This window comes from Hyaena hyaena, unplaced genomic scaffold (assembly GCF_003009895.1).
Source record: "Hyaena hyaena isolate Hyena2069 unplaced genomic scaffold, ASM300989v1 scaffold_448, whole genome shotgun sequence".
Classification (NCBI taxonomy): Eukaryota; Metazoa; Chordata; class Mammalia; order Carnivora; family Hyaenidae; genus Hyaena; species Hyaena hyaena.
In genome coordinates this window covers 1,294,875-1,310,912 of record NW_024081082.1, presented here as the reverse complement: position 1 = coordinate 1,310,912, position 16,038 = coordinate 1,294,875, and positions in this window count along the sequence as shown.

Genomic DNA, 16,038 nt, shown 5'->3' with positions numbered 1-16,038 from the left:
TTCTCGGGCAATCGTGAGTTGTGACGCGTCTCCAGGCCCTGTGGGCGGTGTGAGAGAATCGCGCACTGACACACGCACACTGTCTGGGAGGCGTGACCCTCAGCGTGTCCCTCTGCTCCGAGGGGGAATTGAGGGCTCCGGAGCGCAGGCCGCCGGGTTCTCCCGCCGAGGACGGTGACTCTCAGTGTCTTTGTGCTTTTGCCTTCTCCTTTCCCCCCAAAGTCATAAAAACATAATGGATGTTTCTCTCATCTTCATGCCACAGCACTTTATAAGGTTTTTATTGATAATCGTTCCCCAGGTTCGATCAGGTAGCACGGTTTGGGGACAGTTGTTTTTGTAGGAAGATCTTTAGAGGTTTATAGCAAAGTAGAGAAAATACAGAATCTTGTAAACCCCTCTTTGTCAAAAGCTGTGTTGTAATATGGATGTGATGAGGTTACAGTGGCCTTGAGGAAACTTTTAGGTGAAATTTGAGACTGGCATAATACTTAAGAGCTTTGCATGAAAGTGTCAGTTAGTGAAATTCCTTTTTTTTCTTCCTTTGAGCTGATTAACAGTAAGATGGATTTTTAGGTTTCTAACCTTTATATGGGTACATTTAGTTCTGAAAATTAAAGTCGAAGTTAAACCTGCAGCAAAATGCATCTAGGCAATAGAATCTTTCTTGTTTTCTCTAATGTTTCCTCTCTTTTTTTTTTTTTTTTTTTAATGTTTATTTTTGAGAGAGGGGGAGACAGAGCACCAGAGGGAATGGGGCAGAGAGAGATGGAGACACAGAATCCCAAGCAGGCTCTAGGCTCTGAGCTGTCAGTGCAGAGCCTGACGCGGGGCTGGAACCCACAAGCCATGAGATCATGACCTGAGTCAATGTCAGATGCTTAACCGATTGAGCCACCAAGGTACACCTTCCTGTAGCTCTTAATGTTTCTCCTATAGGTTTTTACACTACCAGTAAAATAAGGTCTGGGCAGATGACATGAATGGATGAGGAATTTTAAAAGGAAAAGAGAAGAACACCTAGAAACAATTTCAGGATGTCCTGATATGAATGCTCTCTGCAAAGCAATGTGAGTTCTATTTATCCAGCTTATGCCTCCCCTAACCCAAACACTTAGAAATTGCCATCAAGAAAATCCTTGTGGAGAATTTTAGCCTACAGGACATTTATTTTAGTTTAAATACTTACTTAAAGTGGGAAAATCTCGGCACATTCCAGGAATTGAAAGGAAGACAGAGTCCCAGAGGGGGTTGGGGGTAGGATAGCAATGGAGAAGGAAGAGGTCACAAATTGAGGTTGTGTATTAATATTGTGATTGAGCACATATTATGTGCCTGATATGGTGATAAATTTCATTTCATATCACCTGCTCAAAACACCTTTAAGATAAATACTATATAGTAGATGAGAAATTAAAGCCAAGAGCTATGATACTCAATACTGGCTACATATTAGGATCACCGTGGAACTATTAAATTTCCTGTGTCTGAGCCTCATCCTCTGTATGTTCCGACTTAATTGAACTGAAGAGGGGACCTGAACCATTTTGATAAATTCCCTGTGTGCTCCTAATGTGCAACCAGAACTGAGAATCACTGTCTTAAGAGTTCATTTGCCCAGGGTCACTTGGCAGCTAAGTAAGTGGCAGCTAAGTAAGTGGAAGAGGAGGCAGAAATTCAACATAGACCTATCTGCATCCAAAACCCATGTCCTTAGCCACTCACCAGTACTGTCAACATTCAACATGTAACACATACCACTTGCATGCTGGGAATTTTGTTAAACCCTGGGACACAGAGACAAATGAGACACAGCCCTTGCCTTCAGGAAACCTCACAGCCTTGTAAGACAGAGTCTCAGTAAATGGAGCTAGGCCAGCTCACACAAGGTAGAAGCAGTCAACCGAAAACTCTCTGATAGGTCCTTCCTATTTTAAGCTAGATTGGCATGAAGGTAACTGGTGGCGGGGAATCTAGGTAGGTGGCTATTGCAGCTGTCAGCCAGTTGCAACATCTGAGTGCCAGCCTAAACTAAGACAACGGCAGAGGTGCAGGAGAATTGGCAAGACTTGCTGACGGCCGGTGAGAGGTTGAAGGAAAGAAAGAAGGGGAAGATGACTTCAGAGTTTTTGAGTTTGAGTGGAAGTAACACCGTTGATCTAGAACCAGAATACAAGAATCGAATTTAGGGTTGACTAAGTTTGGAATCCTTGTGGAACAGTTAGGTAGAAATATCTAGTAGAGCACCAGAAATGTGCATCTGGAATTCAAATGAGCAAATTGCCTGGAAATAAAGATCTGGAGTCACTGAGTTATAAATGGTAGTTGAAACCATGCTTTGTATAATGTGTATGCTATGTATGGAATTTTTTTTAAGACAATAGAGATCAGGAGGGGAAAAAAACCCCACCAATTTTGACATTGCCATATTTGAATAGTTCAATAAAGCTATTTTTATCTGCAGTGATATTAAATACAGTCATCTCATGATCATTCGTGATGAGTTTTTAATAATTTCCAGACTTTCCCTGGCCTCACAGCAAATTCAGCAGATGATGCATAACCATGGAACGCAAACCAATTTTAAATATTGGCTAAATATATAAGAACACAATATGATGCATTCAGAAATGTAATGGAAATATCCTAGAGCAGTGTTTCCATGCATAAATAATTTTTATGTACCCCTAGTTTTGACTTCAATTATTTTATCCTAATATTACTTAAATCTATAAAAATTACAACGTACTAAACATAAATCTGGACAAAAAATTCTCAGGCTTAAGCTCATGTACCTCTATTAAACCAAAACACTTGTAAAATAAATGTGAACAAAAGCATAAAATAAGTAAGCTTCAAGTTAGAGTACCATGAAAGGTGTTTTCTTGAAATTGAAAATTTTCAGTAAATAGCTATCCAGAATGGATTATTTTGAGCTAAACATGCTTTTACTACTGTATGTGACGTGATGCCTCAAGTCTCTCATGACTTGTTTTCATTAAACCTGTATTTTTACAATGAACCCCACCATTACTTGGCCTTTATTTGGAGCAAATGGTCATTTATGTCCATCTCTCTCTTTTTTAAATCAAGGTAAAACAGTTATGAGCCAATATTAAGAGAAATCATGTAGCAGTACTCTGTTAAAATGTGCTTATCACCATAAACCAAAGCATGCTTATATTCATATTTTGAAGGTTATCATATATTTAAAATCACGTCATTTCAAAATTCCTCAGAGAAGTTATGGGCCATTGAGAATATACTCATGCCCCCTAAAGATCTGCAAACACCACTTTGAAAAAAGAAAAAATGATCCTAGGCTACCCAGCATTTTTGATTATCTACGGTTATAAAATTCCTCAGCACACATCTCCAATTCTGAAAACACATTTTATATTTCACACAATCATTATTAACAGGTAGTTTGTGGGTGAGAATGGGGTTCTACGTTTGTATTTGGTAAGCATTGGATTAGGAAAAAAATCAAATCTATTTTGAGAGCCATTAATATGCCAGGATACAGTTTGTTCCATGCAACACAGATTCATTCCCCCCTTCAGGGCATCTAACAGGGCTGGTATTTGACTCTGTTTGTATATTGCCAAACATCTCTATCCAGTGTGCTTGGAGAAAGTTGAACAAATGAAGTTGTATTTTACAATGAAAGCTATTCATAAAATCCTCTGTCATCTATAACAATGACATGTACCTAGAAGGCAGAAGCATGGGGGCACCTGGGTAGCTCACTCGGTTAAGCATCGGACTTTGGCTCAGGTCATGATCTTGTGGTTTGTGAGTTCGAGCCCCACATCAGGCTCTCTCAGCAGAGCCGTCTTTGGCTCCTCTGTCCCCCAAACCCCTCTCTGCCCTTCCTTCTCTCTGTGCCCCTCCCTCACTCATGCTCTTACTCTCTCAAACATTAACATTTTAATTTTTTTTAAAAAAAGAAAGCAAAAGCATCATCAGGCATATGGAACACTTTTCAGTGCCTAGCATGGTGCCTATTTCATAAAATGAGCTCAAATATCTGGAGGTTAATCAGTATTTTGTTGTATTTGTTATTTGTTCTATGTCAATAGCAGTTGCTGCTATTTTGATTTATGAACTACATATCTTCTGAAGAGAAAACCATGGTCACAAAAGAGTTTTTATGAAGCCTCCCATATTGCCGGTATTTATCTTGAAGTATCGTAAAGAAATTGCTCTTAGAATCTACACTGTCCAATATGGCGGACGCTAGCCATGTGCAGCTGCCTAAATTAAAATAATTTTTTTTAATTTTAATAAACTAAAATTGAGTTCTGCAGTCAGGTATATCAAGTATGCAATAGCTCATGTAAATGGTGCAGATTATAGAACATTTCTATCATCGCATGAAGTTTTACTGGAAAGCCCAGTATTCAATGATTTATATAAATTTTGTTTTCTCAAAATACTGACAACATAGGGGAAAATAATCAAGAAATGGAGGTGAAATTAAATTATTACGTACCAGCAGCTTGTCACCTAAAATTTATGACATCTTTTGGCATGTGGGAGACAGAACTATATAATGCAAAGGAACCCACTGGGTCTAGTTTTACTTTAGGAAAAAGACTTTGAGTGGCAGCCTTCCTAGCTCTCAGACTTGGCATCAACCTCTTCTGGAGGGATGTGACAATTTCAGGACAGTTTGGTTTCTCAATAAGAGTCAAGAATAGGTGGCCAGTAGAAAGTCTATACCATGTCATGTAGACCAGGTTATAAAACCTTCCCACTGAAAACAACAGTGTTTGTAGGGGGTGGAATATTTTGAGAGAGAGAGAGAAAGTGTGAGTGGGGTAGAAGCAGAGAGAGAGCAAGAGCGAGAGCAAGAGAGAGAGAGAGTGTGTGATTCCCAAGCAGGCTCCACACTGTCAGCACAGAGCCCACTGTGGGGCTCCATCCCATGAACTGTGAGGTCAAGAGTCTGATGCTTAACCAAATGAGCCACTCAGGTGCCCCTGGAATATATTTTAAGTATCACCAAAGAGCTGAGAAGATAAAGAAGGATTACCAGGCCAAAACCTAAGGGAAAGTAAGACCCTAGAGAAGTGAGCAAAGCAAGAAAGCAGCTTGCCCTGAAATGTTTTCCTCGTTGGAGAAACACTGAAATTCCATTTGGACAGACTTTTCAGACAAGAGGACAAGTGTAAAATCTTGGGGACTGCTAATATGGGGACCTCAAGTTTAAAAGGTGGTGTAGCCAGGGTGCCTGGGTGGCTCAGTCGGTTGAGTATCGAACTCTTAATTTTGGCTCAGGTCATGGTCTCACAGTTTGTGAGATTGAGCCTTATCAGACTGTTCTAACAGCAAGGAGCTTGCTTAGGATTCTCTCTCTCCACTCTCTCTGTCCCTCCCTTGGTTGCACATGTGCATGCATGCTCTCTCTCTTTCTCAAAATAAATTTTAAAACATTAGAAAGTAATTAAGTAAATAAATAAAAGGTGGGACAGCCAAAGGATAGCACCTTCGGCGTGAAGGCGATCTGAAGTAACACCGTAACACCAGGAAATGAGCAGAGCAGAATGAAATAAAAACATAATAAGTAAGTACCTGTGGAAATGTAGTCACAAGCTTACCTCAGCCGAATTTGCATTCCAGACTCATTCCACCTCAGTAAATCCAAAAGCTTCAAGTCTTTAATTTTGTTTAAAGTGTTCTTAGAGGCGCCTGGGTGGTTCAGTCGGTTAAGCAGCCAACTTCGCCTCAGGTCATGATCTCATGGTTCATGAGTTCGAGCCCCGTGTTGGACTCTGTGCAGACAGCTAAGAGCCTTGAGCCTACTTCGGATTCTGTGTCTCCTTCCCTCTCTGCCCCTCCCTTGCTCATGCTCTGTCCCTCAAAAATAAATAAACATTAAAATTTTTTTGAAAAAATAAGGTGTTCTTAGACAATGAGTCCAAAATACCTGTGAATTGAATCTTCTCCTAAATGTCTTTCCAGTCATTTTACAAATATCTAGACCCACATCTAATACCTCTGCAAGTTTCCATAATAGCACTCACCTTAACAAGGTACCCACAGCCTTTATTTGTCCTTTTGGACAAATGGAAATATAAAAACCAGCCCTTTTTATATTTCCATTTCAGCAATTTACACATTTTTGTATTACATGATGCAATCACAACAACACAACAGGGCAACCATCTCAGTGGACTCTTGATGGACACACAACCTAATTGCTGGAGCTGGAAGTACATGAGGCAAGTAGCCCTAGGAATGGAACATTCTTTACCAGGGAAAGGAGGCCTGCCTTTTACTTTAAGTGTGGAAGTAGTCTGGTTTCTCTTCAGATAGAATAAATCTTTCACCTTTTCCTTTAAGTGTGGGATCTTCTTACTTCCTTTCTCAGTGCTATGAAGTAGACAGGGGAGGCTCACAGAGAGGAAGGTCTTAGCCCAAGGCTTACTAGCAGTTGGGGAAGAATAGAAATTAAACCCGCTGATCCCTAATGTAGTGCTTTAGAAGAAGGAGGAGGAGGAGGAGGAGGAGGAGGAGGAGGAAGAAGAAGAAGAAGAAGAAGAAGAAGAAGAAGAAGAAGAAGAAGAAGAAGAAGAAGAAGAAGAGTTCATCTTGATCTGAGAACCATGCTTAAAATCTTTTAATCATGTAAAAAATTTTCTCCTGGATCAGCTTAATAATCTCTGAGATGATAATAGATAATTCTTGGTGTTTTTGCTGATAAAACTTTTCTGCATTGCCTTGATAATATGCCCAGAATATCCAGTCTAAGTTATTTATCATTTCGTAACTCTACACTTTATTATTTCAAATACTTCATTCTTTAGAAAATACACTGAAGTTACTGACTACTCAGTAGTAGTTACCAGTGTGAGGTGATGTTAGGGCACCAGGCTGGTTCAGTCGGTAGAGCATGTGACTCTTGATCTTAGGGTCGTGAGTTCAAGCTCCATATTGGGCATGGAGCCTACTTAAAAACAAACAAAAATATGAGGTGATTTTATAATAGGGATGTTTATCTTCTTGAGTATAAACTCATGAGCCTGATTTTGTAATTTTTTGTTTGGTGGCAATACTCTACAGAACGCTCCTACAAACTGCGGAGGAAGGAGGAAGTGACAGAGGAGCTTATAAATCAGTCTAGTCACAGCAGGCAAATTAACCTGAATTCTCATGGCTGCACTGCTTCAACCTGTGATTATCTTATTACTAATAATAAGATCAGCACTGGCTGTAAAGGAAAAACAACAACCACATGTGGCCAAAGAGGGGAGAAGGACAGGGAACAGAGGCAGAGTTAAACCCGCGAAGCTCTGGAAGAAGAGGTCAGGTAGAAGGGCAATCATCTTTTAGCAGTGGCCTTGGTGTAACCCTTTTGGGGTGCTTTTGGGTCTTTTGGGAAGTAGTGGTGACTGAAGTCAGTAAATTGAATGTGTATTAAGTCAAATGGTCCCTGTAAGGCAGGGTAGGTATCATCAGGCAACAAATAAACTAAACAAAGCCCAAACAAGGTCATCATGGATGAGCAAGCAAATGCAGAACACAGCTCTAAGACAAAACCACCGAGATATGAAACATCAGGGTGAGAAGACAACCGGAAAGACTATAGGCTATAAACTATTTGTCAGAGAGGCAATGATAGAGACCAAGAACAGAGAGGCGACACTGGCTATTAATTATTACAAGGGCCCATACAACTTGAGGTCAAAAACATAACAAGGTGTTCTCTAAGAGGGTTCTCTCTTGCTAAGTCACCACACTGTTTCAGCTCTGCGACACTCTTGCATTCAAATTGAATTCACACAGGAGTTCATAGAGTATTCAGTCTCTCCCAAATGTGAAATGCGTATTCCCATCTCTAACTGAACTTCAGCTAGACTTGTAGTTGTCTGAGAGCATATATTGATTTTATTAGAGACTGAAAACAGTAGCAGAGAATTTCCTCTAATTTACCAATTATACATGTAGATGCATCCATACTGATTCACAAAAGCAGAGGGTTTCATCTGATAACAGATGGAAGACACAAACGACCAAATAGTGGAAAATTTCCCAAAAGTAATATGTAGAAGGCTAGGTGATGTAACAGACATAAAGCACACTTATGGAAACTCAATGGCTTGAATTTAGGTTTCTTCTGGGACTCAGCTTTGCCAAAAACGGAAACTACCAAAAGAATTATCCATAGAAATAAAGACATCGCTTGAAATGATTTTAAATTTAATTCCTTTGGAATTTGAAAAGCATTGCTTTTTTTTTAAGACTAGGAATTAATACTTTAGTAGTGATTAGAATTAAAAGAACTTAGACTTTTCAGAAGCAGATTTCAGAGTCATAAAATTAATTTTAGTATTAAATTAACATAAAACCATCCATAGAAAAGACATCCCAAACCGGGAACTTATATGTGTAGCTCAATGAAGGCCTGGAGAGTTGTGGGGAGGCTCACTATTTTCAGAAGCTTTGTTAGACACTTTAGCTCTGGTAGGGTCCCATTGCTCCTCTGTTATTTTGAAAATTGATACTGTGTGGGGTGCTTAGGTGGTGCAGTCGGTTAGGCATGCGACTCTTGACTTCGGCTTAGGTCACGATCTCATGGTTCATGAGTTTGAGCCCCACATCGGGCTATGTGCTGACAGAGCAAAGCCTGCTTGGGATTCCCTCTCTCTCTGCGTCTCCTCCCGCTTGCTCTCTATCTCTCTCTCAAAATAAATAAAAATAAACTTAAAAAAAATTTTAATAAAAATAATTGTTGATATCATGTCCACTCCTAGAGCTCAATTTTATTCAAGGAGCCTGGGATAAATAAAAAGCATGTGCACTACGTAGAATGAAGTACATCTGGGTATCAGGTCCCGCTCTCTCTTACCAGCTAGCTCTTCTGGAGCTAGTCACTTTCCTTCTCTGATCCTCCATTTCCTCTTCATTCAAATATTTTTTTGTAAGGAATATGTATGATAAAGTAGTCATAAAAGGTCATAGTTTTATGGGCATTATCACTAATCACTTTGATATTCGCCTTGACAAATGACATTCCTGCTTCTGTTAAATACCTCCAGGATTGAAAATTCCTCACCTCTTAAGGAAACTTATTTCATCTTTGCAGAGTTCTAGGTATGAGAGAGTTATTAGACTTCAGTAACACCCAGCATCTTTATGACTTCCCATCCACTGACTCCATTTCGTGTGACCACCTTTACATTGTGAAAGTCTCTTCCTGTTCTGCATTCCCCCACAGACCCTTGTCCTGGCTAAATATACCATTTGTTTAGCCATTTTCCATATAACAGTTTCTTGGTCCCTTTACCATAACAGTCGCTTTCTTCTGGACATGCTTCAGGCTATCAACATCCCTTCCATAGAGTTACTTCCAGAACAAACACCGAAGCCACATCACGTCCCTCATTTTGGATACTTCTTTTAACACAACACCACATTACAGCAGCATTTTTGGCAGTCATATCCTACTATCAAGTTGTATTAAGTTGTTAAATTTAAACAGTTCTTAAATCCTTGCCATGTATGCAAACCACATTTTCTCTATCCTCTTCCTTTATAGAAGTGGGTAGAATTTGGGGGAGTGTTCAGATTTTTCTGTTTTCCATTGAGTGTGATGGGCGGGTGCCTATGCAAAAGGGGTTATGATTTTTCTGTTGACTTTCTTCTTCTTAAACCATGTCTTCCCCATACAAATTCCACTGTTCAACATAATGACATAATGATGAGCCCCCTTAAGCTTTAGTGTTACTGCAGCCTGCTTCTGCAAGCCATCAGAATCTCTTTCCAATTCCTTAATAAACATTTTGGGTAGTATGGCACCAGCACAAAGGCCTGTGGTGGGGCCCTAGAGAGAGCCCTGCCATTTGATTTGACATAAATCGATTCATCATAAAGAATTCTGCGGGCACTTGGGTGGCTCAGTCATTTAGGCATCGACTCCTGATTTCAGCTCAGGTCATGATCCCAGAGTCATGGGATCAGCCCCATGTTGGGCTCCACACTGAGCGTGGAGCCTACCTAAGATTCTCTCTCTCTCTCTCTCTCTCTCTCTCTCTCTCTCTGTCTCTCTCTCTCTAATTAAAAAAAAATAGAATTCCGTTTACTATATGCCCAGCTCATGTTCAGAGTGATATCATTACAGATTGGCAAATTCATGTAGAAAGTCAGGCTAACCATTTCATCTTCACTAATTTACCCTGATTCTTTTGCTCAGAGCTTGCAAATCATCTCCTTAATGCTTTGTTTTAGAAAATTTCCCAGATGTCAAGCCCGTCTCCTGGAGATCACAGGTTTCACCTCAGTTTTGAGAATTAACACACTGGCCCACTTTCACCTTTTCCTAATCTTAAGATTCTTAAAAAATTATTGGCAGGAGTTCCTCCATTTTATCCCCAAATTCTTTCAGTGTCCAAGAGATGTAGGCCTCATCTAGGTCATGAGATGTATATGCATTTTGAACAGCCAGTGCTTTCTTACAGTTTCCTCACCTACCTTATTTTTAAAACTAATATTAGTGCTGCCCTTCCTTCTCTGGCAATCTTTCAGGTGGAGAAAATATAGGAATTACAGCAGTAAAGTGATTCTACTTTCTTCCTCTTCTCTTTTAACATTGCAAGTATTAGGCTCCTTAAACTTGAGGCACATTTCTTCAAGCCACCTATGAAAATGCGCCTTGCGTGACTCATCTCATCAGGCCTGAACCACTTACATTTGGATTGTTCACAACTTCATTCGTAAATGCGGGCACTCCCCAGTCTAACCTGTTCCCAGTTTTGATCCTATGACTTATCTTTCACTTCTGCTTCTGTTTGGGCGTCCAAAGACCTGGTACTTCCCATACTCTGATTTTCTCTTTGCTCTGAACTCTGGCTACTGCTCTGGTCCCCCAAGGGTAAATGCCCCTCCTCAGCAAATGGGTTCTTTCCCTGGGCTGCTGTCCTTGGGTCTGACATTCTCACCGGGTGTTCCGGGCATCCACTGCTGTGTATCAAACCAGGTAGCAGCTTCATCACCTTTAAGTCATACGGCATCACATCTGCCATACTCTGTTGGCCAACCGATCACTAAGGCTGCCCAGACTCCAAGAGAGGAGACACAGACTTCAGCTCTCAATGAGAGGAGTGTCAGGAAATTTGCACACAGGTCTTTAAAATGCCACCAGGTTAGCAGAGCCCAGCAAACAGAGCCCTGGCACCACGCAGCAAAGACATCTGTTACTTGTTCTCCCTTCTCTACATAAGTGTACGAGTCCTCGAAGGCTTAGCGTGTTTCACACACTCGCCTCCATTTCGGTCATTAGCACCTAATATTCTTATAGGCTGGCATTGCTGTTTTATCTTCAAACATGATTGCCTGACAGTTTTCTGTTTGAATTATCAGAGGACTCCCTGTGGGGTCATTTCAGTTTATTAAGGGTTCTTCCATTGCTTCCACTCCACTGTATTGCCAAAAATTAAACTTTGAAAATAGTTCATTCCCTTTCTTGGAGTCCCATAAATGGAATGCTGGCAATCTTGTTCTCTCCTGTCTGCATATCCCCTTTTAACATCAACACGCTCGATATTGGCCCCTTATGAATGCCTCTCAACCGCTTCTTAGGGTGGGAAAGGTATAGCTACGTATTTAAGAGTCAGATGGACCAGAGTGTGAATTCCTGCTCTCCCTGACTAGCTGTCTGGGTAACCTGGAGAGCATTATTTTACCTCCTTAAAACAGTACATTTTAGGGGCGCCTGGGTGGCTCAGTCAGTTAAGCGTCTGACTTTGACTCAGGTCATGATCTCGTGGTCTGTGGGTTCGAGCCCTGCATCAGGCTCTGTGCTGACAGCTCAGAGCCTGGAGCCTGCTTCGGATTCTGTGTCTCCCCTCCCTTTTTGCCCCTCCCCTCACTCATAGTCTGTCTCTTTAAAATAAACATTAAATAGGGGCGCCTGGGTGGCTTAGTCGGTTAAGCGTCCAACTTTCGCTTAGGTCATGATCTCACGGTTCGTGGGTTCGAGCCCCGCTTCGGGCTCTGTGCTGACTGCCAGCTCAGAGCCTGGAGCCTGTTTCAGTCTGTGACCCCCTCTCTCTCTGACCCTCCCCTGCTCACGCTGTCTCTCTCTCTCCTAGAAATAAATAAAAAATATTTTAAAAAAATAAAAAAATAAACATTAAGTAAATAAACCATAAATAAAACAGTAAACAGTAAATAAATAATCAAAACAGTACATTTTATGTGATAATGGAGATGTCCGTAGGATTCAATGACAGTGGGATTAAATGAAAAATGTCATAAATTTAGCACATAGTAGGGACTCACTAAACAGTAACTATTAACCATATTCATCTCATACCCTTACTATCTTTTAACTGAAACCAGCAACAATCTCTGCCTTCTGGACTCCAGCTGTGCCTCAGACAGCACCTGTATATCTGTACTAAGCACCCTGGCAGGTGACTCTCTAATACCTTGCGTTCTCTGCGAGCTGTCACACCTGCTTTTGCCTGGCTTTGTCAGCAATTTCAGCATGATCTGCTAGAGGCCTGGTGACCCGTTCCTTCTCTTCTACCAGCTACTTCAGACGAGGTCCAGAGGGGCACCCCCAATTCCATATGCTGCCCCAACATCGGGCAACTGAACGTCAGAGCCGAGACTGTTGCCCCAAGTTTCTCTCTGCAAATAACCCCAGAGACCCTAAGGTGGAGAAATGCATCTTGTCCAGAGTGATTGCGGGCTTGCGGGTGTATAATTAGTCACTAGCCAGTGTGTAAATACTCTGTAAATTGCTTTAGTGGGCGATGTGAAAAGCTCTGCAGAAACACAAGGTATTAACCTGAGATAAGGTGCTTTGGAGCAGGAACAACTGAGTGAGGGATCAGTGTGCGTCCAACAGGCATCCCTGGGAGGGCACGAAGCCCTTAGGTTCTCCTTCCCTCACTTTCTAAGAACACTGACTCTCCCGGGTGAATAATTTAAAGGATAAATTCCCACTCTTCTGGGTACCAAAGCCAGCCGTAAGCTGAAATGAAATTAAATCATAAAGTCCTACAAGAAACTAAGGGAAGAGTCAGAAATATAAAACCAAGGGAATCCAGAGCTAAGCATGATATATTAGAGTCAGTGCAATGTCCTTGCCTTCCTGTGCTGATGAAGGGAAAAACTGAGAACCACCATGCCACAGACTGAAAGGACCACTTATCCATTGCTAAGTACTTGGTAGTGGCTATTGTAATGATTTCAATTCCAGTGGGGTGGTGGAGGGAGGTAGGAGAGATACCACTAGATAAACTTGGAGTCCTTGCACTTGGCTAACTAGCTGGGTGACCTTGAGCGAGTCACCATCCAATGTGCCCTCCATTTCCTTCCTCTCTGAGTTGAAAAAAGATGAAATCAGAGTTTGTGTTTCCAAAGTATTTTTTTTTCCGTATCAGCTCAAAAATCATAGTGAGCTAATAAAAGCGTGTACAAAAATTTGCCAGTTAAAATATAGAAAACTCATCTTTCACAGCACCAGCCCTAGCATTGCCATCAAAATGTCCTTATGCTCCTTAGTATACTCCTCAGTGTAAGGCCAGGAGACAGAGGGGCAACTTGGGGAACAGAAAACTAGGAAGTTTTGTAATAAAACACTGCATCCCCACACTTGTTTCCTCCAGACGGAAATGACTGTTTACATGTGGCTTAGAAGGCCAGTCCCGCCCTGAATGTAGGAGTGAAGGAGCACTTTAAATACCCCTGATTGGCTTCTGGGAGAGGAACTCAGCATGCCTGGACTAACATAAGAATCCAACCATCGAGCATCCTACAAGCACGGAATAAGGAAGGACTGTGAACGAGTTCCTTTATTTAATCCATACAAAATGGAGACTTTGGTAAGGAGCCTGACATTTCTTCTGCTGCCAACGTGGCACATAGCTCTAAAAGAAACTAAAGTCTACAAAGCAGACGATGTTTTCCAGGGTGCTATCTAGTTGAAAGATCTGGGACGTGTCTACATCCAGCATATGAAGCTTAACTCTATCAACATCATGGCTAAGTATCACAGGAACAGGTAAATAAAATCCTAAATAAAATAAAATAATATGCAGTGGTCCTTGGCCTTGCTAGAAAGCTGTACTTGACCTTGCCCTACATGAGTGTGGGCTGTAGTAAAGGCCACATATCAGGAATACTCACCTCGCTGGTGATGCCCAGATCTTTGGATTTCAGTGGCCAGTGAAATGTCAAAGGGAACAAGAGAACATTATATATAAATTCAATGCCAAACAAGGATATATTCTTATTTCTCTAAATAAGGATATATACTATCCACAACAACTATCATTTAATAAAGGGAGGTTTTAACACTGAAATAAGGGAAGGACACTGTTTCAAATGAAGGGCGGTCTTTAAATTGCTTATATTTAGTTTTCAGACACATTTACTGCATTGCTCTTTACTTCTCTGAGCAGTCATGAACCAGTGAAAACTTCATTCTGACCAGAATGTTCCTGAAACCTGCATTTGGGAAGTCCTGCTCTTTCTTAAGATAGTCTCAGAACTAAAAAGCCTCTTTCTCCAACAACTCCCATCTTAAATTTCCTCAAAGCCAGATCTTAAGCCCTATCTCTCCTTTGAAGCTTTTCCTAAACACTTTGACTATTAGGTTCTTTCTAGTGTCTGAATTCTTACAGCACTTAGAATTTTTAACATATAATCTAGCACTCAAATTTTCTGGGAAAAGGTTTTGAAATTTAAAATTTTTTGTAGATCACAGTTATACTTTTAACTAAAAACTTTAAAAGTTTTCTCACAAATAAGAGAACAAAAAGTTTGACATCTCTGAACAAGACCCCAGCTTAGGAAAGAAAAGAATACAGAGAAGTGTACAACAGAGAGAAAACATCCATTATGCAAATGAATCTGAACTAGGCTAAGGTCTTTTAAGATTGAAAGTATAGAATCCAGGGGCACCTGGGTGGTTCAGTCGGTTAACTTTCCGACTTCAGCTCAGGTCATGATCTCGTGGTCTGTGAGTTAAAAGCCCCACATCAGGCTCTGTGCTGACAGCTCAGAGCCTGGAGCCTGCTTTGGGTTCTGTGCTTCCCTCTCTCTGCCCCTCCCCTGCTTGTGCATTCTCTCTCTCTCTCTCTCTCAAAACTAAATAAACAGTTAACAAAATTTTTAATCAAAATTTTTTAAGGAAAGGATAAAATTCAATATAATTTGACCAGTAGACTAAGGTGTTGAAAATCCTCTGGTAGGACATTAAGAAAGGGTTACTCGATCTGATTTTAATATTGTCCCTTCTCTTTACCAAACTATGCAAGCGTCAGGACAATCGCTCCCCTACTTGTTCCAAATGGTCCATAGTCCCACTTAAACAGACATCTGTATAATTGAAAATTATCTTAGAAATCATCTAGTTTACTCTTTTGTTTAACAGATGGGGTATCTAAGGCCCAGGTAAGTGAGGTGACTCACCCCAAGAGATCAGTATTAGCATTGGGTTTTCTATCATGATGTATGATCTTGTAGGTATTTTAAATATAATAGCCTTATATCCCCATATCTCCCACATATATCTTATATATCCCCATATCTCCCCCATATATCTTATATTCCCATATGTAGATAGTATGCTACACATCCATGCAATCTCTAGAGGGATTATTAACAAAGACAAGTTTTTCCCCAATAGGCTCTCGTTTTGCAGTTTAACTCTCGACTATTTCGTCTTCTTATCTTTCATCCTTACCCCTACCTTCTCCTCTCTCCACCCTACTCCCTGTCCAAACTCATTAAAACCTAAGTTTTCAAGAAAGGCTATGATAAATTTATCCAAAAATGTAAATTCCTCATAACGCTTATGGACTGAATCTCAGTGGAGTGCTGAATATCATGTTGGGCGTAGCTTAATGTGTTTCTTCTACCAGAAGTACTTACAATTTTACAAGGTAGAGAGATAGGCCGCCAAATTAAATCTTTATTCAAGACTTAAGTGAGGTTTTCTCTTTCCTTGAAACCACCACATGTAGGCAATAGTTTACCTTCAAAATCTGCGAAGTTTCCGGTGCCTGGGTGGCTCAGTTG